This window comes from Eupeodes corollae, chromosome 3 (assembly GCF_945859685.1).
Source record: "Eupeodes corollae chromosome 3, idEupCoro1.1, whole genome shotgun sequence".
In the NCBI taxonomy this organism is placed as follows: Eukaryota; Metazoa; Arthropoda; class Insecta; order Diptera; family Syrphidae; genus Eupeodes; species Eupeodes corollae.
In genome coordinates this window covers 7,618,266-7,640,642 of record NC_079149.1, presented here as the reverse complement: position 1 = coordinate 7,640,642, position 22,377 = coordinate 7,618,266, and the positions used below count along the sequence as shown (strand labels likewise).

Here is a 22,377-nt window from a genome sequence, read left to right as displayed (position 1 = left end):
ATTTTGAAGAAATTAATATTAAACAAAAAACGAGAAAATAGGGTCCAATTAACAAAACGAAAAATATAACTTGAACACTGTATAATAACTTAAATGCAGTCCTTATACAGACTGTGGATATGATCAAGAATGCATCTATCTCACATTTGCAGCAAGAATATTTTCAATAAAGGTATTTGATTTTGTTTTTTTTTTTTTTTATGAAAATTATAATTTTTGTTTGATCAAGTATTTTATTATAGTAGCAAATTAATTCATTGATTTTTTTTGTCAACATAATGAAAAACCGCGGCATCTCTCCCGAAATTTCCATATACCTTAAAGTTGACAAAAAAAAGTATCACGAACGGAGACAGACATCTTGAAAAGTCAACATTTTTAAAATTCGACGAGTTGAACCCATACAAAAACTTCCTGTCGTAAATTTATATAAATTGTTAGATTAATTGCTAGTTTTTCTATTGGTAACATTTGTATTCGCTGTTAAAAAAAAAATTACCTATTAAACATTCCTTTGATATTTTTTTTGAAGAAGTCAAAGTAATAATAGGGTGAAATATGGTAAATAATGAAAGGTGTTACGTTATAATGGGCCATGCTATGCAAAAACTTAACTGAAAAAATTATAATTTGATTTTCATTGTACTTTATTATTTACTGAATTAAAAGAGGTACTTTTTTCAGAACAAAACAACAACCTAGACATTTTACAAATTCAATAGCTTTTTTTTTCAACCATATAAAAATACTAAGTTTCCTTATTACACCCAAAAACACTTATCACCAACACCACAAGACAATTAATAGTTTATCACTATGCGAGATATTTGAAAAAAAATTAAAAAAGGTCTTCAACACTTACCAACTATTAACTATCAAAGTGAATTTATGCGCATAAATCTCAATCTCTCAAATGACTTTGAATTCTTTATTATATCGTTTTTCCAAAACCTTCAAAAACTTCCACTGAACCAGAACCAATTTAAATAATAATGCAACACAGAATAAAATAAGAATACAAAAACTGAAGCAAGAAAATATATAATTCCTCAAGTAATAACGGTATTTCAGTATTTCATTATCCTTCAAATTATGATAAAATCTTAAATCGTCTTAAGCCATCCAAATGGTTTATTTTTTCTCTCTGATGCCGACGAAGAATGATGCCCTCTCAGTGGGTGGTAGTTGTCATAATCATCCCCTTCTTCTAAGTTTCTTATTTTTTTACATAAGTCACACAGAGACTTTCAACCTCAGCATAAAATTTAATTTGAAAATCGTTTTTCTAGTCCGTAATTTTTTTCTACCTATTTCGTCCTTTACTCCTTCACAGGATATGAAAAAAAATAGAAAAATTAAAAAAAAGAAAAACGTAGCACTTCAACTTCAGTGCTACATCGCTACCTACGATATTGTGGCTTTGAATCAGCAAAATTAAAAAAGAAATATACCTACCTACCTATGAAAGAATCAAGAGCACCACAATTTATAATCGTTATACTATCGTCATCATCATAATCATCAGCATCATAGTCCTTATCACAATCGCAGGACATTTTTGCATAGGTATAGTTATTCGAAGTAAGGAGAAGGTATACATTTTACGTTACATCCAAAGTCGATTATTTGAAACTTTTCATATGTACGCCACTGGCAGCAGGTTACCATGGAACTAGTGCGCAAGTCCACTATACACCACCATAAAGGATAATCACCCCTCGCGTCAAAACGAAGCGAAAAGAATGTCAAGGGTGACAACAGGACTACCAAAAGGAGTATAAAGCAGCAGCAGGAGCAGAGTGAGGTGAAGGCAATATAGAAACCGTGTTCCGTGTATCCACAGCATCTCTGTAAAATAAAAACCCACACAAACACACACACACATGCACCCACACATAGAAATACAGACACAATTGTAACATAAGAAATTCCGTGTGTCTACGTAATGTTGATCCAAGGGATGCCATCAGTCTTAAGGCACTTCGAAAGCACAACAACACGTCGCCCTCGCCGCCGTTTTGTAAAGTCCTGTAACTGTTTTTTCTCTTTATATCATCATACATCTCTCTTTGCTTTGCTTAAATTTTAGTTAATTATAAATTTTTAAATACATAAATTGTTATAGTGAAATAGTTATTTATTTTTGTTTTAAAGTTTAAAGTGAAAATAAAAAAGTTTCTCATTCATTCACATATCGCATCCTTTCGTGGATATACATCAGCTTCAGCATCCTTGACATTCACATTTCCTAGACTCACAGACAGGTGGAGTCAATAGGTGTGTGCGGATTTCCCCTTTTTTATTCTTCATTCCAAAATGTCGCCTTTTGCTTAAAACACAAATAAAATTTAATTTAACTTAAAGTAAATTTCGTAAATAACTTAACAAAATTTAATATAAATTCGTCCTTAAGGAGTTTTTGTTGATTGGTGGTAGCGCTTGTAGCTAATTTTTCATTTAGTGTGTGCGTGAAAACAACTCAGGAACGCTATATTTTCTTTTCATATATATTGTGTATAGTGTACACCAACCCCCGCGCACACTTGCTGCCTACTGCCTTCTCATATCCTTCGTCCTGTCATCATCGGTTTGCTGTGCTTGGAGAAGGATATTTATTTTGCTGCTACTCGAACTCGAGTTTGATGCTTTTTGGTATGTTTATCGTCATCATCGTCTTCGTCTTCGACATTGCCATCGTCTCGTCTCCTTCATCATCTCTATTGCGGCAATTTCGGTCATCAACAAACATTGAGCGAAAGGAAGTTTGTTGTTTTTTTTACATCGTATCGCGTCGTTTCGTTTTTCTGAAGGATTTCAAGGATATAAATTGCTATACAACATACTGATTCTGGCAATGAAAAAATCGCATATATGTATACACAGGAATGCAGTAAATTTTGTTAACTTCAACAGCGCCATTTAACATTAGCGGTAAGTGGGTTTATATGTGAAAGTTGTTTTATTTTTGTTTATTTTGTCAAAACTTGATGTCAAAGATGTGCGTTGATATATGAATGAAAAAAGTTCATATGTGGACCACCCGCCTACGTAACGCCAGCGACGACTTTTGGAATTCATCATTAAATTTTTTAACTGGCGTCGATTTTTTATGGAATGAAATATATGATTTTTATTAAACATTTCGAAACAAAATATTCTTGTTATTATGGAATTTATGGTGATTTAAGAGGGAAGCTAAATTGTTCTTATTTTATAGAGCAGTTAAAATGACAATATATACTACTCGTACGAGTATACCTATGAGGAAGGAATTCTTGACTTTAATATAAAAGCCATTAATAGGTTTATGGTATGTGAAAACATGCATGGATACATTTATGTGAAAAAAGAAAATTTGATTTATCTTTTTTATGAAACGTAAATATTTATTTAATATATCAAAACGGAAAAAACTCACGTTCAACAGATTTTTTTTGGGAAGCCACTAAAAACTTTTTTTTTTGAAAATATATTTTTTCATTTTGAAAACCTTACAAAATTCACAAATTTTTACGTATTTGATAATTTTTTTGAGCGATCTTCTTTTTTTAATGATATTTTTGATAAATTAAACAGTTTTCGAAATACAAATGAAAAACTGATATAAACATTACATTAAATATTATTTTAAAGTTGAAAAAAATTTGTAGTTTAAAAACTTTTTAAATTTTTCTACTTATCTATGTCTCAATACGAAAAATTGGCTCCGTAAAAGAACTTTACAAAAAATAATCCCTCAAAACCAAAAGTAAAAAACCTTTAAATTTGGGATTTGTAGCATTATGAAATTAATCTCCCAATTCGAAATTGAAATAAGTCCCAAAAAAATACTCAAAAAAGACATTGAAATAAGGCACTTTAAGAATTGTTTTACCGTTACTTATCCAATATGGTTTTCAGTTAGCGGAGCTACCCCAACTACGCCTGCCGCCAAAACTTTCAAAATTGGCCTCATTGTACTTTACTGAAGTGAAATTACTCCCATGTTTAATAATTGGTCATTTTGGCAAAGGGAAGTAAGACCAAATTATTTTGAGATATAAGACAAATTCATTTTACCAAAAGGAACGCATTAAAACAGCTTCATACGGAAGAAATTTTGGAGGAATTATTTCTTGGGAAGTTATTTCACGGAGCCATGAAAATTATATGGCTCACATGGGGTAGATCTCGGTATCAATTAACCAAGTAAGTTAATTTTTAGAAGTTTGTTTTAAACTTAGAACAATATTCTATGAAGAAATAAAAAAAAAAAAATTGTATATCTCGTCTGGACTCAGTTACAACGCCAGAAGATATAACTTCCCACTTAGTATCTACCAAGAGCAAACCATCCAGCTCAACCATCAGGTGTACTTAGATCAGTACACCAAAAAGCTTTGTTTCCTCTTTTAAATTGATAACGAATCCCACTTACTTTGATTCTATTTGCAATCCAAATATATGCCCCGCAGAGACTTTACTCGTAGTCAAACAATTTACTCATAGTCAAAAAAACAGGGCGTTTCTTTGAAAACTAAGTCAAAAAATTTAACAGGCTTGCGCTCTTCTACCAAAACGTGAGGGGACTTCGTAGCAAGACTGCTGACATTTTTTGTAAATCCAAATCATTTCCACACAACCTATTCGTTTTGACAGAAACGTGGCTTAATTCAAGCTTTGCCGACACAGAAATTTTCAGTCAAGAGTTCAAAGTTTACAGAAACGATCGTCATGTTGGTAATGCAAAAGATTTAGGTGGAGGTGTTCTCATAGCGGTAAAAAAAACATATTTCTGTTCTTCTGTATCTTTTCCATTTGAATAATCAATTGAACTGGTATGTGTAAAGATAATGATACAGACTAAGACTTTTTTTCATTTTAAACGTTTACATTGCTCCAAAAAGTTTGGAGTCTGTTTATAACGATCTGTCCTTGGCATTAGACTATCTTATAAATTTGTCCAGATCTGACACCAATATTTTACTTCTAGGTGATTTTAATTTACCACACATTGACTGGATTGCATCCGAAGACGAATCCTGCCTTGAAGCCTCTACTTCTTCTTCACAAATGGAACTATCTCTTCTCGATAAAGTCCTTCTTACTGACTTACAGCAAACAAGCTGTATTAAAAAAATCTAATTCTCGATTTAGTCTTTTCTTCTGACGCTATTAGTACTCTTGTTCTAGAATCTAGATCAGGAATTAGTAATATTGATAAATGTCATCCCCCTTTGGATTTGATTGCTTATATAATTTTGATTTTAGAGCGCCAATTTCCAGCAGTTGTCTGAAGATTTAAGCATTTCTGGAATTGCTGATACGTAGTGTATCAGCATTTTCTAACATTGACGAAGCAGTTTCAACTTTTTATAAGATCCTTAATTATTGTTTTGAAAAAAATGTACCCATAAAGAAATCAAGAAATGCAAACTCTAGCCATCCTTGATACACGATTAGTACAGGAAAGAATTGCGTAATAAAAGAAATAAGTCATGGAAAACGTATCTTAAAACTCTGTCTCCAATCAACTTCTCTTTTTATGTTGAACTCTTTAACCAATTTAAGTCTCTTTCTAATTTTTTATATGCTTGTTATGTTACTGACATGGGCACCTCTTTGAAAGAGAATCCTAAAAATGTTGGAATTTTGTAAACTCAAGAAAAATTCAGATGGGTTCCTTGCAAGTACCTTTCGTTAGATAAAACTGTTGATTTCTGTAATGCTTTCGCAACAAATTTCCGTGAGTCCTTTGTCAATAGCCCTGAAGAAGTTGAGGAAGTATATTTTCATAATCTTTACTCCTAGAGTACGGTCCTTGATCTTTTATCTGCGTTAAATGATGACTGCTCAGCCGGTCCCGATGGTATTCCCCCGATAGTACTAAAAAAGTGTTGTAATGCTTAAGTTGAACCCCTTACGTTCTTATTCAAACTTTCTTTAAAAACAGGCAAATTTCTCAGCATATGGAAGAAGTCATTTCTAACACCAATTTTCAAGAAAGGTGACAAGTCGGATATAAGCAACTAAAGGCCCATTGCAAAGCTTTCTTGCATTCCTAAAGTATTTGAACAGGTTGTTTGTGAAATTGTAGCATTTTTTAGTAAAAATATCATTTGCGAACAGCAACATGGTTTTTTGAAAAAAAAAAATATCAACCGTAACTAATCTCCTCAAATACTCAAACATATGTTCAAACGCTTTCGAACAAGGTTATGAAGTTGACTTTGTATACACTGACTTTTCTAAAGCTTTTGACCAACTTAGCCATGGAATTATTTTATTTAAACTTAAGGCTCTTGGTTTTCCGCCATTTTTCTTAGCTTGGATTAAGTCATACCTTGAAAACAGATCCTACGAGGTAAACTTTAGAAATTTTCATTCTGAACATTTTGTTGCTCCATCTGGTGTTCCCCAGGGAAGCCATCTTGGACCTTTTCTGTTCATCCTGTCTATTAACGATGTATCGTCATGTCCTACGCCCAAGTAAACTTCTCATTTTTGCTGACAATATAAAGATTTTCAAAATAATAAAGTCCACCCATGATCGTATTCTTTTTGTGGGAAAAAAAGCCTTTCACTCAACCCTTTAAAATGCCAGACGATACATTTTACTAAAAAACTAACCAATAACGTATTTGACTGTACTGTATATCACAGCAAAAACTCGTTCGTGTCTCCACATTTAAAGATTTAGGTGTTCGTTTCTGTTCCAACTTAGAGTTTACACATGACATTAATATTATTGTTAGTAAGGCAAGTTCTATGCTTGGTTTTATAAAACGCTAGGGAAAGGAGTTCAATGATCCCTATGTAACTCTTTCTTTGTATAATTGCCATGTTCGTCCTCATCTTCGCATGTATGGACTCCCTATTACGAAATTCATAGAAAACGTATTGAATCAATTCAACATAATTTCATTCGCTTTGCCCTAAAGGGTCTTCTTTGGGATGATCCTTATGATCTGCCTCCCTATGAACATATTTTTCTACTTCTCTCCATCAAAGGCGTGTAAATAATGATTTAGTATTTTTTCATCAACTTATTAGCGGTGAAATGGATGCACCTTATTTGCGTTCTTGTGTACATTTGAATTACCGAGGCGGAACTTATCCCCTGCGCACATTTGATTTTATACATATTGACTTCCATAGAACTAACTATGGGAAGAATGAAGCTTTAAGTCGAATGGGCATTTTATATAACTTAAACTTTGCATCGATAGATTTAAATTTAAATAAGGTGGGATTAAAATCATTGTTTAGAACCAGTGCCCCAATATCGTAAACGTTCTCATTTTATTTTTTGTTCTGTAATGAATGTTAATTTTGTTTTGTATTTTGTACGTGTGTTAGGCTATAATTGTACGATTTGTTACAAACAACTAACACATGCACTTATGATGAGCCTCTGATCGTAGTTTGACGCTTGCTATAAGCTTACTACTTTCTCAAAATTCTGAAGTGTAAAAAAAAAAATGCCCAATTCTAACTAAATACTAGTTTTAGTGTCTTCAATTTGGCAGCACTAAGATTTGACATCTGTCAAACTCATCTCTCATTTAAAGTGTCATGACATCAGTTGAAAGTTTTTGATAGTGGTTCGTTTAACAATTGAACAAAGCATTACGATTAATCAAAACGTCTAAAAATGTGCTTATTCAAACGTTGTCACAAGCAATCAATAAAATTGTGAAGAAATTTGAAGAGAGCGGAATTAGGAGTCATCAGGCCTGTACATCATCGCAATGCACGCTAAGTACAAAATATTAGTTAGGCAATTGAAAATGATATTGATGATATTCTAAATTTGTATTTTCAGCTTTCACAAAAATGGAACGTACAATTTTAAAAGCCGATTAAAAATCATAACTTGAGTACAACAGGTTGGCTTTAAAGTTTCCTGAAAGCTTGATTTGAAGTTTTGGAAATAATACACCAGTAAGCTATTAAGATCATTAAAATTTCGTGTCTACGCAAATAATGCTCGAATACAAGTTATTAAATACAACAAAAGCAACGGCCTAGTCACTTATAAAGATAAGGTTCCCAATCGATCACCGAAATCAAGCATCAGTGCGCGTGGTTAGTAGACAGATGGAGGACCGTCTCGAGACTTACCGCGTGCTGTTGTCATGTGTTCTTTCTGTCTGTTGTTCTTTCTCTTCTGTCCTTCTGTCTTGTTTTATGTCTTGTGTTGTTATCACCTTACATAGTCTAGTGGCTCAAGGTGTGGGGTTCTCTTCTCTGTACATTTATTTGCTGAGTAGTATGTAATGTAATGTAATGTAAAAACAAACATTACTCAAGTTCGAATTGTGTTCAAAATTGGTTAAAAGGGTCACATGCTTCGAATCTTTCTGAGAAGACCGTTTTTCAAATTTTCTTTCACTTTATAGTGAAACAAAATCTTCATTAGAAGTGTATAACTTTAATTTCAAAACCGAAGAAAAATTGATTCTATATTTTCAAGGTCTTTTACAATTTTCAAGAAGATAAGTGACCAGTTATGCAATTGCTGATGAAGAAGTCGCTGATACTTGAGACTTTAACAGTTTTCTTTCTAATAAGCCTTGTTAACTGGACATAAAGGGAGGATTTTATTGATAATTTTTAATAACATAAGTCCCTTTTTTAATTATGACAGATATGGGTTGATTCTAAAATTTTAAGAAAATTGATACTCTCGGAGAATTATGCTTCTCAAATGAAAAACTGTTAACTGCTGCATTTGTTGATTTCTCTTTGATTTTTAGCTTACATAAATTTCTTTAAGACATTCTAATTAAAATATTTACATTGTGAGTTGTTGTATGTCAGTAGGACATCTATACAATGCTTAAATTTCTAGGTACTCATGCAATTAAAGTATGCTAATTGAATTTCAAAGAAACTTTGACAAAACCAAAGCATCTTCAACAAAAACACAAATCAGTTATCACTGCAATTTCCTTCATTTTCTATACGAATGTTGTAGAATGTTACCATAACCAACATCGCACTTCTCGTTGTTTTCGAGAGCAGTACTTACAAATGAATACATAAGTCCCATCAACACCTCTGAAACAATTCAAACCACGAACTCAAGTCTTATATCTACAGGTAAAATTTTAAACGATTCAACGCGACCTCGTTGCCATCATATTTTTATGTGACATCCTTTGCAATTTTAACAACAACTGGTATCTTAAGGACGATCTTTCGATGCATGGAAAAAGTCGTGTCGTTGCCATATTATGTATGCAACTCCATCTATACACAATACTCATGAAGAAGACCTCTTGAGAATATATATGTACAAGGAAGGGTTAGACAAGAAAAGAAAAAAACTCTGGGACCATCAGCTTCATCATCATCTTGACATCTTGCATGACATTGTATAATTGCAATGCTCATCCTTAGGATAGGATTCATCTCTCCTTGACTCTTCTGCCTTCATCGTTTGTTGTTTTCGTCAATTTGTCTGGGATATGTGAAGCTGAGTCCTGCATATGCAGTGTTACGAGTATATTGCCTCATCCTTTTATAGAAAAAGAATTCCTCAAAGCTTATATAACTTAGCTCTTATCCGTCAAAGAAAGATAAAGGACTTTCGAATGTGAGTGCATAATATGAACTCGTTCTGTCAATATTCCTGTAGAACTTGAGATCCAACCACCCACCCCCATCCCCTCATCGTATGTACAGGCAAGACAACATATTATGTGAGTAGGAAGGATATAAGATAATGTCACATGGGTTCCATACACCTTTCAGGTCTGTACTTATGCTGAGGGAGAGTCACACTCTTGGCACATTGAAATAAATGTGTGTCTATCGGATGTCGGGATGAATGTATCCGACAGAATAGAAAAGCCGCATAAATGTGCAGAATTCCCTATTGTGTAGTTAAAGATATGCCAGGGATAGGCAGGGCAGCCCCTACGAGTCTAAGCTGTATATGTAAATATAGGACTCTGGAATGACATGACCTAGTTTTTCGGTTCTATTGTTCATTGTGGCAAAAGTTTATCAACACTTTTTTGTATCGATGTATATGTGAAAAAGGAAGAAGATTCATATACACGTTTTTGTTTCAAGCCATGTGAAGAAAATCGGGAAAACACACTCCGGAGCCACCAGAAGGACAAACTCCCACATATATGGAGTATGTTAGGAGGAGGTTTGTAATTTCATTCGGGAGAAAACAGAGACTGTTGTTTTGTTGTGCAAACTGTGGGAATTGTTACCATCATCACCATCACCACGTGCGATAGAAGTGATACGATATGTGATGATGCGACAATACCATCACACGTTATACGGTGAATGACCAATAGTTCTTTTGTTTTCTTTCCCATTTTATTCTTGTATATTTTATTGTGTCTTATTGTCATATTTCCATTGAGAGACACATCTTATTCTAATGCAAAGGACTGTTATGTTTGGATAATTAGTTGAGACATGTTTGATATTCCGGTGATATTCCGACATCAATGGACATCTACAGGATAAAGGATATTCGAGTATAGTGATGGGAAAATGGTAGAAGAAGAAATTAGTTCCACCAAGAAAACAATAAAGTCTTTTATTGTTCTTTGGCATTAACTCTTGGAAGAGTGCTTTAAGTAACTATAATGGATAGAACATTTATACGAAGTTTGTCCTTGGAACTTGGAAATAAATTCATTTTGTTATTAAGTCCATTTAGATTAGGAGTTGATGGATTGAAACAATTATATATGGACCAAATTAATGGGTTTTTGGAATAATGTTGTATAGGGCGGCAAGAACTGGTATGACTCCTGTCCTTATGCATTGTCCCTACAGAATAGGAGTTAGAGTTCCTTGTTTCATCAGGGGCTTAAACGATGATTCTATTCAAGACCGATATTCCTTCTTGTGCTTGGATTGTCATCAAAAGAGATGTCACATTTGCATACAGATGGACGAAATAGTCAGATCCACTTTTTTCAACTTCTCTACTATGGTAATTTCAAGTTTGATTCAAATATTAGAGTTAAAATTTAGTTACGCTGCAATACTTGTCATAAGTTAGGTTAAAATTTGGTGGATATACTGGATATTGATGATGTTATCGCCAAACGCAGATCAATGGAGATTGATTAAACCTATGATATTATGGACTGTCTCGTTGAAGCAAATAAGAGGTATTCAAAAAGCCTAATAGTCTTCTTCTTGAAATATGTGCAAGATCCCCAAGATTATGGAATAAGTATCTGCCTATCAATTTGTTTCTGGTCTGTGATTTGCGTGATTTGTTTTGTCGACAATGTTTATGGAATTTGCATGATTATTTGAGTTACCAATGATGCGTTTTAATTCAAACGATAAGTTTTATATCTGTACCAATCCTCACCAGCTCATCAGCTCTCTCATTCCCAAGTACACTACTGTGCCCTGGTTCCTAGCAGAGTCTTATGTTATGCTGTGAGCTTCAAAACCACTGTTTGAATCTGAAAATCTAAAGGAGTTGGCAAGATTGAGGGTCTCAGAGAAGAAACCTGATCCATTTTCGAGCCACGAGTATGTATGGATATAGACGAGTCGTTCATATGAGAAAAATTACTTGTTCTTGTCAGGAAAGATGATGTTTAAAGTGTTGTTGAAGTGTAGACAGGGTATATTATAAGCTGGTCCGTGTCCGAAGTGGCTGGTTTTCCAGCAACTGGTACGGGTCACCTCTAAGGTGCTCTTAGCAGTAGTTTCTTACACATATAGATCCAGAGGTGAAAATTGAGTATTGATACCATTCCTGAAGAAGTAGTGGTCCCCATTTCTTCTGTAATACATATGCTTGCCATTCTCTGTGCTCTTGTATAAGTTTATAGGTTTTTGGAGTTCTCTTACATATTCTACCATATCATGTGAGACGATTTCAGTGTACATTATGATTTTAGGATTCAGTCCCCAGTTTCTGCTGAAGATTCTTTTGCATGAAAGAAATGCTACCTGATATTTTTTGGGTCTTTTAAGTGTATTTGGCTTTTTACATATTTAGGATTTATTCTGGATATTTAGGTTGATCTTATAATTTCAATAGGGTTCCCTCTATGCTGTTAGTTGTATAATCTGGGATTTTTTTCTCTTTGTAAAGAGTCAAGATCTAGATCAAACTGCAGTTTTTTCCCAGATGTACATCCTAGATAAATGTTGTTTCATTTGTTATCTAATAGTGGTTAAGAATTTTCCAATATCTAGTACCTCTACATCTTCAAAGTATGCTACTACTTTAACTCCATTGTAAACAAGTTTGGTAGGTATTTCTTGTAGGACCACTATCCAGGAATGGAACGGCGTTTACTGTGTGGCACGTAGTGCCATCCTTCTGGAACCACATGTCGCCTAGGTCCATACGGTTCAAGTTGGACCAAAAGAAATAAGTTATCAGCGTTATGTACCACTCGCTTTTGACGGTGACCACCTCACTTATACGTGGTTTTCAAAAAAGTAAGAACCAGTAACGCCGCCCGACCAAAATCCGCACCAAATACTAACTTTTTGTGGGTACATTATCACCTGGTGAACCTCACGTGTGTTGGGGTCGTCCCATTTCCAGCAATTTTACTTGTTACCACAATCATTCATCCAAATATGCGCCTAACCGCTAAAGAAGATTTTTCTGCCGAAATTATTGTCCTCTTCCAAACGATTCGAAGTTCAGTCAGCGAACAAACCGGCGTTGTCTCTGGTCATAAACTTTGAGCTCCTGGGTCAGTTGGATCTTGTGCGTGTGTAGGCCCAGATCCTGACGCGAAATTCTTCAAGTTAAAGTTCTTGTGCACGGCCAGAAAAAGGCTGAATAGGTTCTGCTGTACCGATCTTACGTTGCTTGAACGTACTGGTGTTGGTTGATTTTTTACTGAACCGGTAGTCTCAAATTTGGCCACCAAACTTTAAAGAGCCATCATGTCTGCGTAAAATAGGCCCAATGCGCCCAACGTTTGCATTAACGAACACTTCAATCGTGTTACTTCCCATGATAATCTGACATAAGCAACTGAGTACTAAACAAAAGATTTGACAGATGTCACCAAAACAAAATGGCCACCACGGGATGCAAAAAAACCCTTTATATTGTTCTTTTTCGAGATATGTGAGGGCTTTTTTGACTGCACTATTTTGTATATTTTTGATAGCCCCTTTAATTCCTATGAAGGCGGCCAGTGTCTTTTGTTTTCACCTTACAATCTAAGTTAGTTCGTTTCTGCACTGTTGTCTTTGGAGGAGCTAGAATTTCTGGCCTTAGATTACGACATATGTTAACGTTTTTCTAAGGTTTTAAAAATAAACAACGTAAGACTTATGGGCCTAGGAACAACTATGAGTCACAGTTAAGGGACATATGTATAACTTCCTTAAGCTACTGTGGAATAGATTACTTTTGTTTAGGATAACTTGATCAAAACTTTTTTCTACATAATGGGAAAGATGCCACCAGGGCTGCCATATAATTACTTTATGTTGCAAATAAAAAAATTGTATTGTCTGCAGAACAAAATGTATTTATTTACTGGTTTTTAGAATATGTATTACGAAAAAATGTATCCCACAGGATTTACGGATATAATCTTTCCAAAAACTATATATTTAAAATTTAAAGATCTTAAAACATCCAGTTATCAATTCGGCACAATTTTATTGACATTAAGTTATTCAGTATTTACCATTTTGTCTAGACTTAGTGGTTCTCCTTCTGTGGGACCGAAAACGAAAAATCTAATCCAATGTTTTTTTTTTTTTTTGGGTCGGTGGTCGCCATCATTTTAAAAGTTCTTAATTCCTTGTTTTTACATTCTACACTATGTTTTCAAAGTCCAACCACCTTTAGCCTGAGTTGCTAAACTTTTCTTTTAAAAAGTGCAAATTCAGAATATGTATGTTATTCATATAAGTATTCCGCAGACAAAACCTAATTACAACCAAAAACTTATGTTTTTATGTGTAGTTTTGGTGGTTTGTGGAGGATTTTAAGCTTAAAAACCCTCGCATTTTACTCGAATACTTCTGACCATATCCTCTCTAGACGAACATTCTCTTATCTTATTCCACATTTAAATATAAATATAAAGCAAATGGAACTCGCTGAATAGATTATATGCGAGAATGGATTGCATAAGCTTAAAAGACCATTAATCATAAAAACAAATCCACACCAAGAGGGAGAGACTCTGAAATACCGCACATACCTATATGCTTATAGCTTATACCCTAATAAGAACCTCTGGTGTAGAAGGACTTAATTGATATTCCTGCCGAAAACATCTAGCAACAAAATTATTTATATATGTATATATACAAGCCAAATAACATAGGTAACTACAACCGGAAGGAAATCCAACCGAATGTACGTATAACGGCGACCAAAAACTTTGCAACAAACGGTAGGTAGGTTATAGGTACTTGGTTGTTGGTTGTTTTCCAGATGTGATTATCTCTCCATATATCCTTCATACAAAAAGCATGACGATGGAATTGAATGTGAAATGGTTAGCAATGGCTATACAAAGTTGGTTGCGTAACGAGTATTGGTAGGATACAAAATCATTGTTATTATCTTCTAAACAAAAAAGGGATGATATTGATGTTATGGGCTGGAAGCTGCAGTCGCGCCCCTTTGTCTTTCGAACCACATAATTAATGAAGTGCGGTTTCTCTAATTTTATGTACGACTATGAAATTGGCTATCAAGCGGGGGCCATTTTGATTATCGTTCCCGGAAGGACGCAAAATAATTAATAGCCACAATGTTTGTATGTGTAATGTAGAGGTAGACGCGCTCGAGTCGGTACAATGGAATACAACCGCATGTACGAGTATCCTTAAAACAACGCTGCCGAGCCAAGCCAAGTCGACTTCCTCTCTCGCTGATGCAAATGTTGTACGTTTCGAGTACGGACCAAATAAGGAAACACCCAACTTAATAGTTTCTATATAATTTTGGGTTATTTAAAGGATTTCAAAATGGAATTCTATGTCACTGAACTTGTCTGGAAATTAAGATACTACAATGTCCTTAACCTAAAGGTACCTATATCCTCTATCTGGTTTCAGCACAATACAAATTGGTGGCAATACTACAAATAATACAAGAAGACGATGTGTTGTAATTTCGTTGAATGGCCAAAAGGGTTTTATTACAATTGTGTACAATCCCTTTGGGGAAGTTTCGTCCTTGGAGAACAATAAAAGTTCATTTTGATTGAAAAGAAAGCGTTGTAAAGTTTTATCACATACCTTGGCTTACAATTCAGGGAAAATTGTTTTATTTTTGTACAGAAGAAATCCTCTAGAAAGGTACTATACGCATTTTCAATAATAAATAGTTGTTGTTAAGAGATAATCCTGAGATAAAGATAATATCATCCAAGCTGTTTTGATGGTGACAAGCAAAAGAACACAACAAAAAAGATAGATAATACGAGTTTATAAATCATCTTGAAGTTAAGTGGTTTATTTTTTATTTTACGCACAACACAACATCAGGCTTCTTTTGTTGAATTAGGTTACTTATTTCCCAAAAGATTCAATTCCAGGTGAATATAGCTCGTAGATACCTACGAGAATATTTAAGCTGTCACTAATAAATGAGCAACAAAAGGACCATCATCGTCAGGATCAACGCGAGTATAAAATAAGGAAATACTTAACTGACAGAGAGGCATCACCTTGGTGACAAGTTTGAGGTTTGAAAAGCTATGCGGATTTTGTGTGCCATGAAGCAAAAATTATCAAGGACTATAAATCAAGAAGGCTTTAAATATGAATGACTTAGGGAAATTATGCTTTTCATAAAATGACTCAATTATATAACTTTCGCAATAAGCTTTTTGGCTTTAACCAAGTACGAAGTAGCAATGTTTTCTGTTGAGTATAGTAAAAGGAAAGTATAGCGTGTAAAATGCAATAAAAGTAGATTAAAGATACAGTGGTTCAATTTGTACTGTTGAAAAAGTTGAAACATTACATTTTTTAATCAATATGTAATCATGAGAATTCTAAATAAAATCACAAAAAGATTGTTATTTAAAAACTTAAAATGACATTTGAAAGATCTAAAAAACAAAAAATATTTTTTTATAAGGCAATAAGCTTAAAAAAGAGAGTGTTGAGAAGGGTAGGAGGGAAAGTTTTATAAAGGTTCCTGTAAAAGAAAATTACACATTCATCAAAAAGCTTGGAAAAGCAATCAGAACTTTAAAATTAAACGATAACCTCAATTTGTTTCTTAAAAAAAAGATAAGACTGTTTCTTGCTTTTACGAACTTTAATTACCTTAATTCGTATTTTCTTAATTCAAGAGCGAAGTGACAACGTTTTAGATCGCAAAAAATTACTCTTTCGTCTAGGAGGACTTCTAGTGAATGCAATATCTTCAAAAGAATGAATGAAGTCTCAAACGATTGTAAATATTTGATTAATTGATTATTGGTGCTTGCAAAATTTTAAGGCCCAATCTTTAGGTGAATTCAATGAAAGCAATCTTTATATTAAAGTCATAAAATATTGCATTCTTTAACAGTTCCGTGAGGAACTTATAAATATTTATTTGCTGCACAAGCTCTTATAATATTTAATGTTCAAAAATATCAAACGCTTTCAAAATTCTATACCTCAAAAATAAGTAACTAATTTTAACGAAATGCAAGTATAAAACGTTTATTTATAACCTGCAAAGAACTGCATACAACAAATATTGCTCATGCATCCAAGAGTCTGTTTAAAAATATTTAAAAATTTAAAAATATACTTGAAAAATTCAATGACATTTGATTTTTTAAAAGAACCGTAATTTTTTTAAATTTTTTAAATCCAGTTGTTATATATAAATTTTTTCAATTTTAGTTTGAAAATATATTTGGTATTCAGTTTTTTAGAGCTTATTAATATACGTCTCTAATTTCAATTTCATAGAAATATTATAACCATTTTCCAAGATATCCAATTTCGAAAAAAAAATAAATATTTTTTAAAAAATCTAAAATAAAAACAATGACAGTTTTGACCATTCAACATTATTAAAACAGTACGGTTGATTAGTTCTTGAGAAAACTTAAGAACTAAATAATGTTTCTATGGGAGTAAAATTCTGGAGCAATTCAAAAGTATTTTGTTTATATTGAAAGAAGCCAAAATAAGAAAAAAAGGTTCAAGCCAAAATTAAAAAAAAAAATCTATCGGTTTGTTTTTGATAAAATTAGAAGTTTCGATTTTTGAACAAAAAATTGTATGGGGTGTTATTTTTTTTTTAAACAAATGAAACAAAGGCCTAACGCGAATCGACTAAAAACCTTAATTTCCAAATTTGTTTTCAATCGACCAAATATTTTATGCTGAAGGTTCCAGGGCAGCAGACTGACAAACAGACGAAATGGGGGGGCACTTTTCCCGACTTCTCATGTTTGATTAAAATCTCGACTTCGAAATTTTAACGAATGCAAAACTTGCCTTATAGTTCCTATAAGTCGCAAATAAAAATTGCCAAAAATTTAGTGTAATTCAGAGCAGAACTTCTTTTAACTTAAGCGAAATTTGTATTTCATTCTTTTTTGTTTGTATGTTTTAAATTTCGCAAATTGCAGCTAAATAAAATAAGAACTGAAGGAAAGGGGTTTGTTTGTAGAGTATGTTCAAACGGTCTACACTAGATATAAAGCTATCAAGGTTCTTGCTGTCTCTAAGCAGATCGCATATAAGCTCGATAATCGGTGTCATAACAGGGCACTGCCTACTAGGAAAGCACGCCAGGAGGCTAGGCATATTCTGAAATGTACGAGGTGTGGTAATTAAGATCCGGGAATTTATTTATAATTTAAAAAGTGGCAACATTTTTTCATTTGTTATCATCTCTCTAAGAAGGGGATCTTCTTTTTGGTTAGAGTTCAAAGTTGAAGTATATAGCACGTTTGGTTTGCGTTTTATGCGTATTTTTTGCAAGATTCAATTTTTAGTGAAATCTGGCGAAAAACCCAAGGAAATCCTTCGAAAATTGCAGGTTGTCTATGGAGACGATAGCATGTCAATAACGAGTGTGTTTGAATGGGCCAGCGGTTTATGGAAGGGTATGAGTCGGTGGAAGACGATCCACGTGGAGGAGTTCCCGTCACCTCTCGTACCAACGCGATTGTTGGTCGTTTGATCACGTCTGACTGTCACCTAAGCATTCGTGCATTGTCTAACGAATTCAACATCAGCAAAGAAACGGTTTGCAAAATGTTACACGAGAATTTGAACATGCGAAAGATCTGCACAAAGATGGTGCCTAAAGTACTGACCCATGAACAAAAACAAATGCGGAAATCGATTTGCGAGGACCTGTTATCTCGCATTCAGGACGACGACAGAGACTGCATGAGTCGGGTAGTCACTGGAGGCCAGACTTGGATATTTGAGTATGAAGTTGCCCCTCAAGGGAACTCATCATGGGGACGGACATACAGAAGGTCCAAGAAGCTCTAACCGTGGTGCTAAATATTCTAACTTCGGAGGACTACCAAGGGTGCTTCCTATCATGGGAGAAACGTTGGAATCATTGTGTAGAGTTAAAGGGAGATTATTGTGAAGTTCGATAGTAAAATTTTTCGCAAAACTTCATTATCTTTTTTTTTATTCACAAATTACCGGAACTTAATTGCCATACCTCGTACATGCCCCGCTGTAGCTCAAAAACGTAAGAATTTCCTAGTAGAATTCTTCTATAACAATCTAAATGAACCAAATCATATTAGCATAATCAGCCTCTTATGTTTCATAAGGGACTCAAACTGGTTTTATTGAACTTAGAATAAAGCTTCAAGATTCATGTGGTATCACAATGGGCTATTAAACTTACCTAAATGTGTCCTACTTCATCACGAACACCTACTTTTACCTTACCTAACCTAACCATTATATAACGGTGTGTATATCAAAGAATGCAATAGATGGGATATTTTTTTGTTGACATAAACTTTTTGGGAAATATTGCAGCTTATGTCGATTTCAATTTGATGAAACAGCTTAGCCAAGTCAGCTTACAAAAACAAAATTGTATTTTTATCAAATTTTATTTTACAATCAAGTAATTATACAAACCAAATTTGAAAACTAGGATGAGAAATAAGAATTGAGTTTTCTTATCTTAGTCGTAACCTAGTTTATACGTCCACAAAACTTTTTAAGGAGTATAAAAAAATGGAAAACTTTCGCAAATACTCATGAAACCATAGGTTTCTAAACTTAGACAGCTAATAGACCTTATTCTGATGCTTCAAGAACGCGTTAGCTTAGGAGAATTTAAACGGCTTTCTATAACACCAAAACGATAAACAACACAACGTTTTCCTTATAAAAATGATGTCTAAAGCGTTATTGTTTCGCGTAAGTTTCGTTGCAGATAAAACATTTGATCTCAAAAAGTACAGAAAACAGTAAAAGGAGTAAGCTCTCGGTGAAAAATTAAAAACTTTAGTCAACTTAATTACCAAACTGTCTATTATACTCTACGAGCATTTAATTTACACAAGAGTTATCAATTGTACAAACAGTTATACTCAAGACTCGAGCAAACGTTAAAATATTACTTCTAGAGGTTGTGTTTGTAATACGTGTTAAATCATACTTCACTTCGGATATTGTTGTAAAAAAAAGAACCTAGTATCTACGGGTTCTTGAGATAGGGCGGATGAAAGAATGGATTCCGAACGTACCTTCACACAAGCACATAGACTAAACCTTGAAATGTCGAGGCAGAATAATTCAAAACTACAAAAGCTGGGTGTAAAGCTGTCATTTTGCCCTAAATATTTCTTGTTATATGTATTTGGCCTTTTTGGTAGTTTTTCAATAAATACAATTATTCATTAAGGTAAAATTTTGTAGCTATTGACTCGTGTAAGCAGTGAGGCAAATATGGTGGGTCATGCTGCCCTCGGCACCCCTCCTTCTTGGGCTATTGGTAGGCGCGATTTTTGGCGTATGCAAAGTGTCTTTGAGTAATTTTGATTTAATAAGGGCAATATCGCTCCTACCACAAATCCCAAGACCAGGAGTTGCGGGGGCAGAGTGAACCCAATATTTACCTCATTGTACACACGAGTTTTTCCACTGGTTTTTGACAATAGAACAACTTTTGGGTGGTATTTGTAATATCTTGGCGTTATTTTATTGGGCAATAAGACCGAACGCTCCATTTTATTTGTAATTTCATAAAACCTAAAAAGTTTTAACGCCCAAAGGTTCGATGATATTTTTCAAATCGTACCTATGACGTTATTTTGTACAAAACAAAACTATTGGAACGTCTTCTTTTACAAAGATTTTTTTTGTAAAACAATGTTACCAAAAATTCTACAAATTGTTACTGGTTAGGTAATCTGTTTTTTGTCTGGAATTGCTCTTCAGATAATATCTTAAGTATCAATAAGTTGATATTTTGAAACATCAATTTAGTTTATTATGACAAAAATGATGCTGGAACTTTTTATGTCTACCAATTAATGGGAACTTATCAGTGTTATCAGTTCAAACAAAATTAATATAATTTTTAATAACTAATCCAAAATAAACAAAGTTATAAATTTTATAAGGCTCAAGGTACAATAATTAATTACTTGTGTTTGTTTGAAAAGAAAAATTAAGTAGATTCTGAATGCAATTAAAAAATGGTTCTTACTTTTTATCCATAACTGAAACTGGTACAAAATTGTTATGACTAACTCAACTAATTTTAAATTCTGTTTCGACCTACCTACCTACCTTCCAAGGGCAAAACTTATTCAATTAAGCCATAACTTTTTTTTTGAACAAGGTATCTTTTTTATTTATTCTCTATATTTAGGTACCTACTTCATGTCTATATAAAAGAAAAGAATTAAAAAACAACCCTTTTTGCAAGCAATACTCATGCAGCATACAAAACATAACCGCGCTGCGATGATAAGAGTCTCCGACCCACTTTATTTTTAAACTTGTTCCAGTTTTTGATGCAATTTTTTTTTCTTTTTTATTGAAGATCTCTCTTTATAGTGTACGCGCTGGTCCTTGTAAATGCTAGGAAAAAAAATCCAACAGAACGGACTAGAGAAGTCGACCGACGCAACGGACCAAAAGACCGACAGACCGACATACAGCGACAGGATGCACTGACATCATTTCGTCTAGAAAATTGCATTGGCTGGGTTGGGAGTTGGTAGTTGAAATATGATTTCTAGAGCGGCACAAAAATAAAAATTCGAAGCGTTTAAGAAAAAAAAAAGTTTTGCTAATTATGTACTATAAGCCGAGCGGAGCCCTTGCTCTTAATATGCACTCGTACAGTCATCAAAATTTCCCAACTTGGGTTGGGTTAAAGCAGGTAGGTGTATTATATTTATAATGAGTCACTCTTCAAACTCAGCGCAGCGGTAGGTACTCATATCATAATTTATTAAATTTAATCATCGTTCAGACTTCAGGACACACAAACAAATTGAACGCAGTCCGCACTTCTGCTGCAGCAAAATGAGAAAAAAATAAAATCCTCGAATGTGCAATGTCCTGTCCTGCAACTGCAACAGATTTTTTGTTCTATTTTAACGTCGTCGTTGGTACGACGACGTTGGCATCGTTGCGTCGGTCGTCGTCGCCGCCGCTATGTGGTTTTCATTGCTTGTCGTCATCGTTTTAGTCCTTTTGTGTCCTCGTTACGCTCGTCGTCAACGCTCTCATTATCCTTAAATTTTTGTTCTGTTTGCTTTTGCTATGCGAGTAAACACAAAAAACAGTACCCCAAGTTTTCTCCTTTGTATTAGTATAACTCAGTTCAGTCTTTGGCTCAAACTCTAGCTCCATCTCCAACTCTAAGGCTCTACACTTGTGGGTTTAATGACCACACCAAATCCAGGGGATCTTATTTAGGGATTTTCCTGGATGCAGAATAGACGAGTCTTTGCCACAAAAGCCAAAGCCAACCCATTTTGCAAACTCGAATGGTATACGCCTGATATGGAAAAATATCCTTTCAGAAGCTATAGGACAATCCAGGACAGTCCAGGACAGAAGAAAAGATCTAACACGACAGCCAACTGCCGACACAATCACAAACATCACCATGGCCAAGATTGCGTTTCTTATATCGTAAGTATGTATATTTTAAAGGGTTTTTCTTTTTTTTTTAAGCTGGATACTTCACTTGGCACAATGGTCTCGTTGAAAATTGCAACGATGCTCCCTATATAGAAAATAAGACCACCAACCAACTTCAAGGGAATGAAGGGGGAGAGAAGGTGTAAGGATCGTATTTAGTTCTTATAATTATAGCCAACCCCGCACACAGTCAGATGCGATTTATTCTAATGGCAGGCCAAAAGCCAAGAACATTGAAATATTTTTTAGCTAAAAGAAAATCCTTTTTCAAAGGATCCGTAAAATATATGT

General features: G+C 34.0%; 1 protein-coding gene across 1 annotated transcript in view; it reads left to right on the top strand.

Moving 5' to 3' along the window:
* The first annotated feature begins 2,910 nt into the window (after positions 1-2,910).
* The window catches only part of LOC129949266 (uncharacterized), a 126,798-nt gene continuing 107,331 nt past the window's right edge, over positions 2,911-22,377 (top strand). Inside the window, exon 1 of the mRNA XM_056060616.1 lies at positions 2,911-2,931. The gene's annotated coding sequence lies outside the window, so the exon portion shown is untranslated. The remainder of the gene's footprint in view (positions 2,932-22,377) is intronic.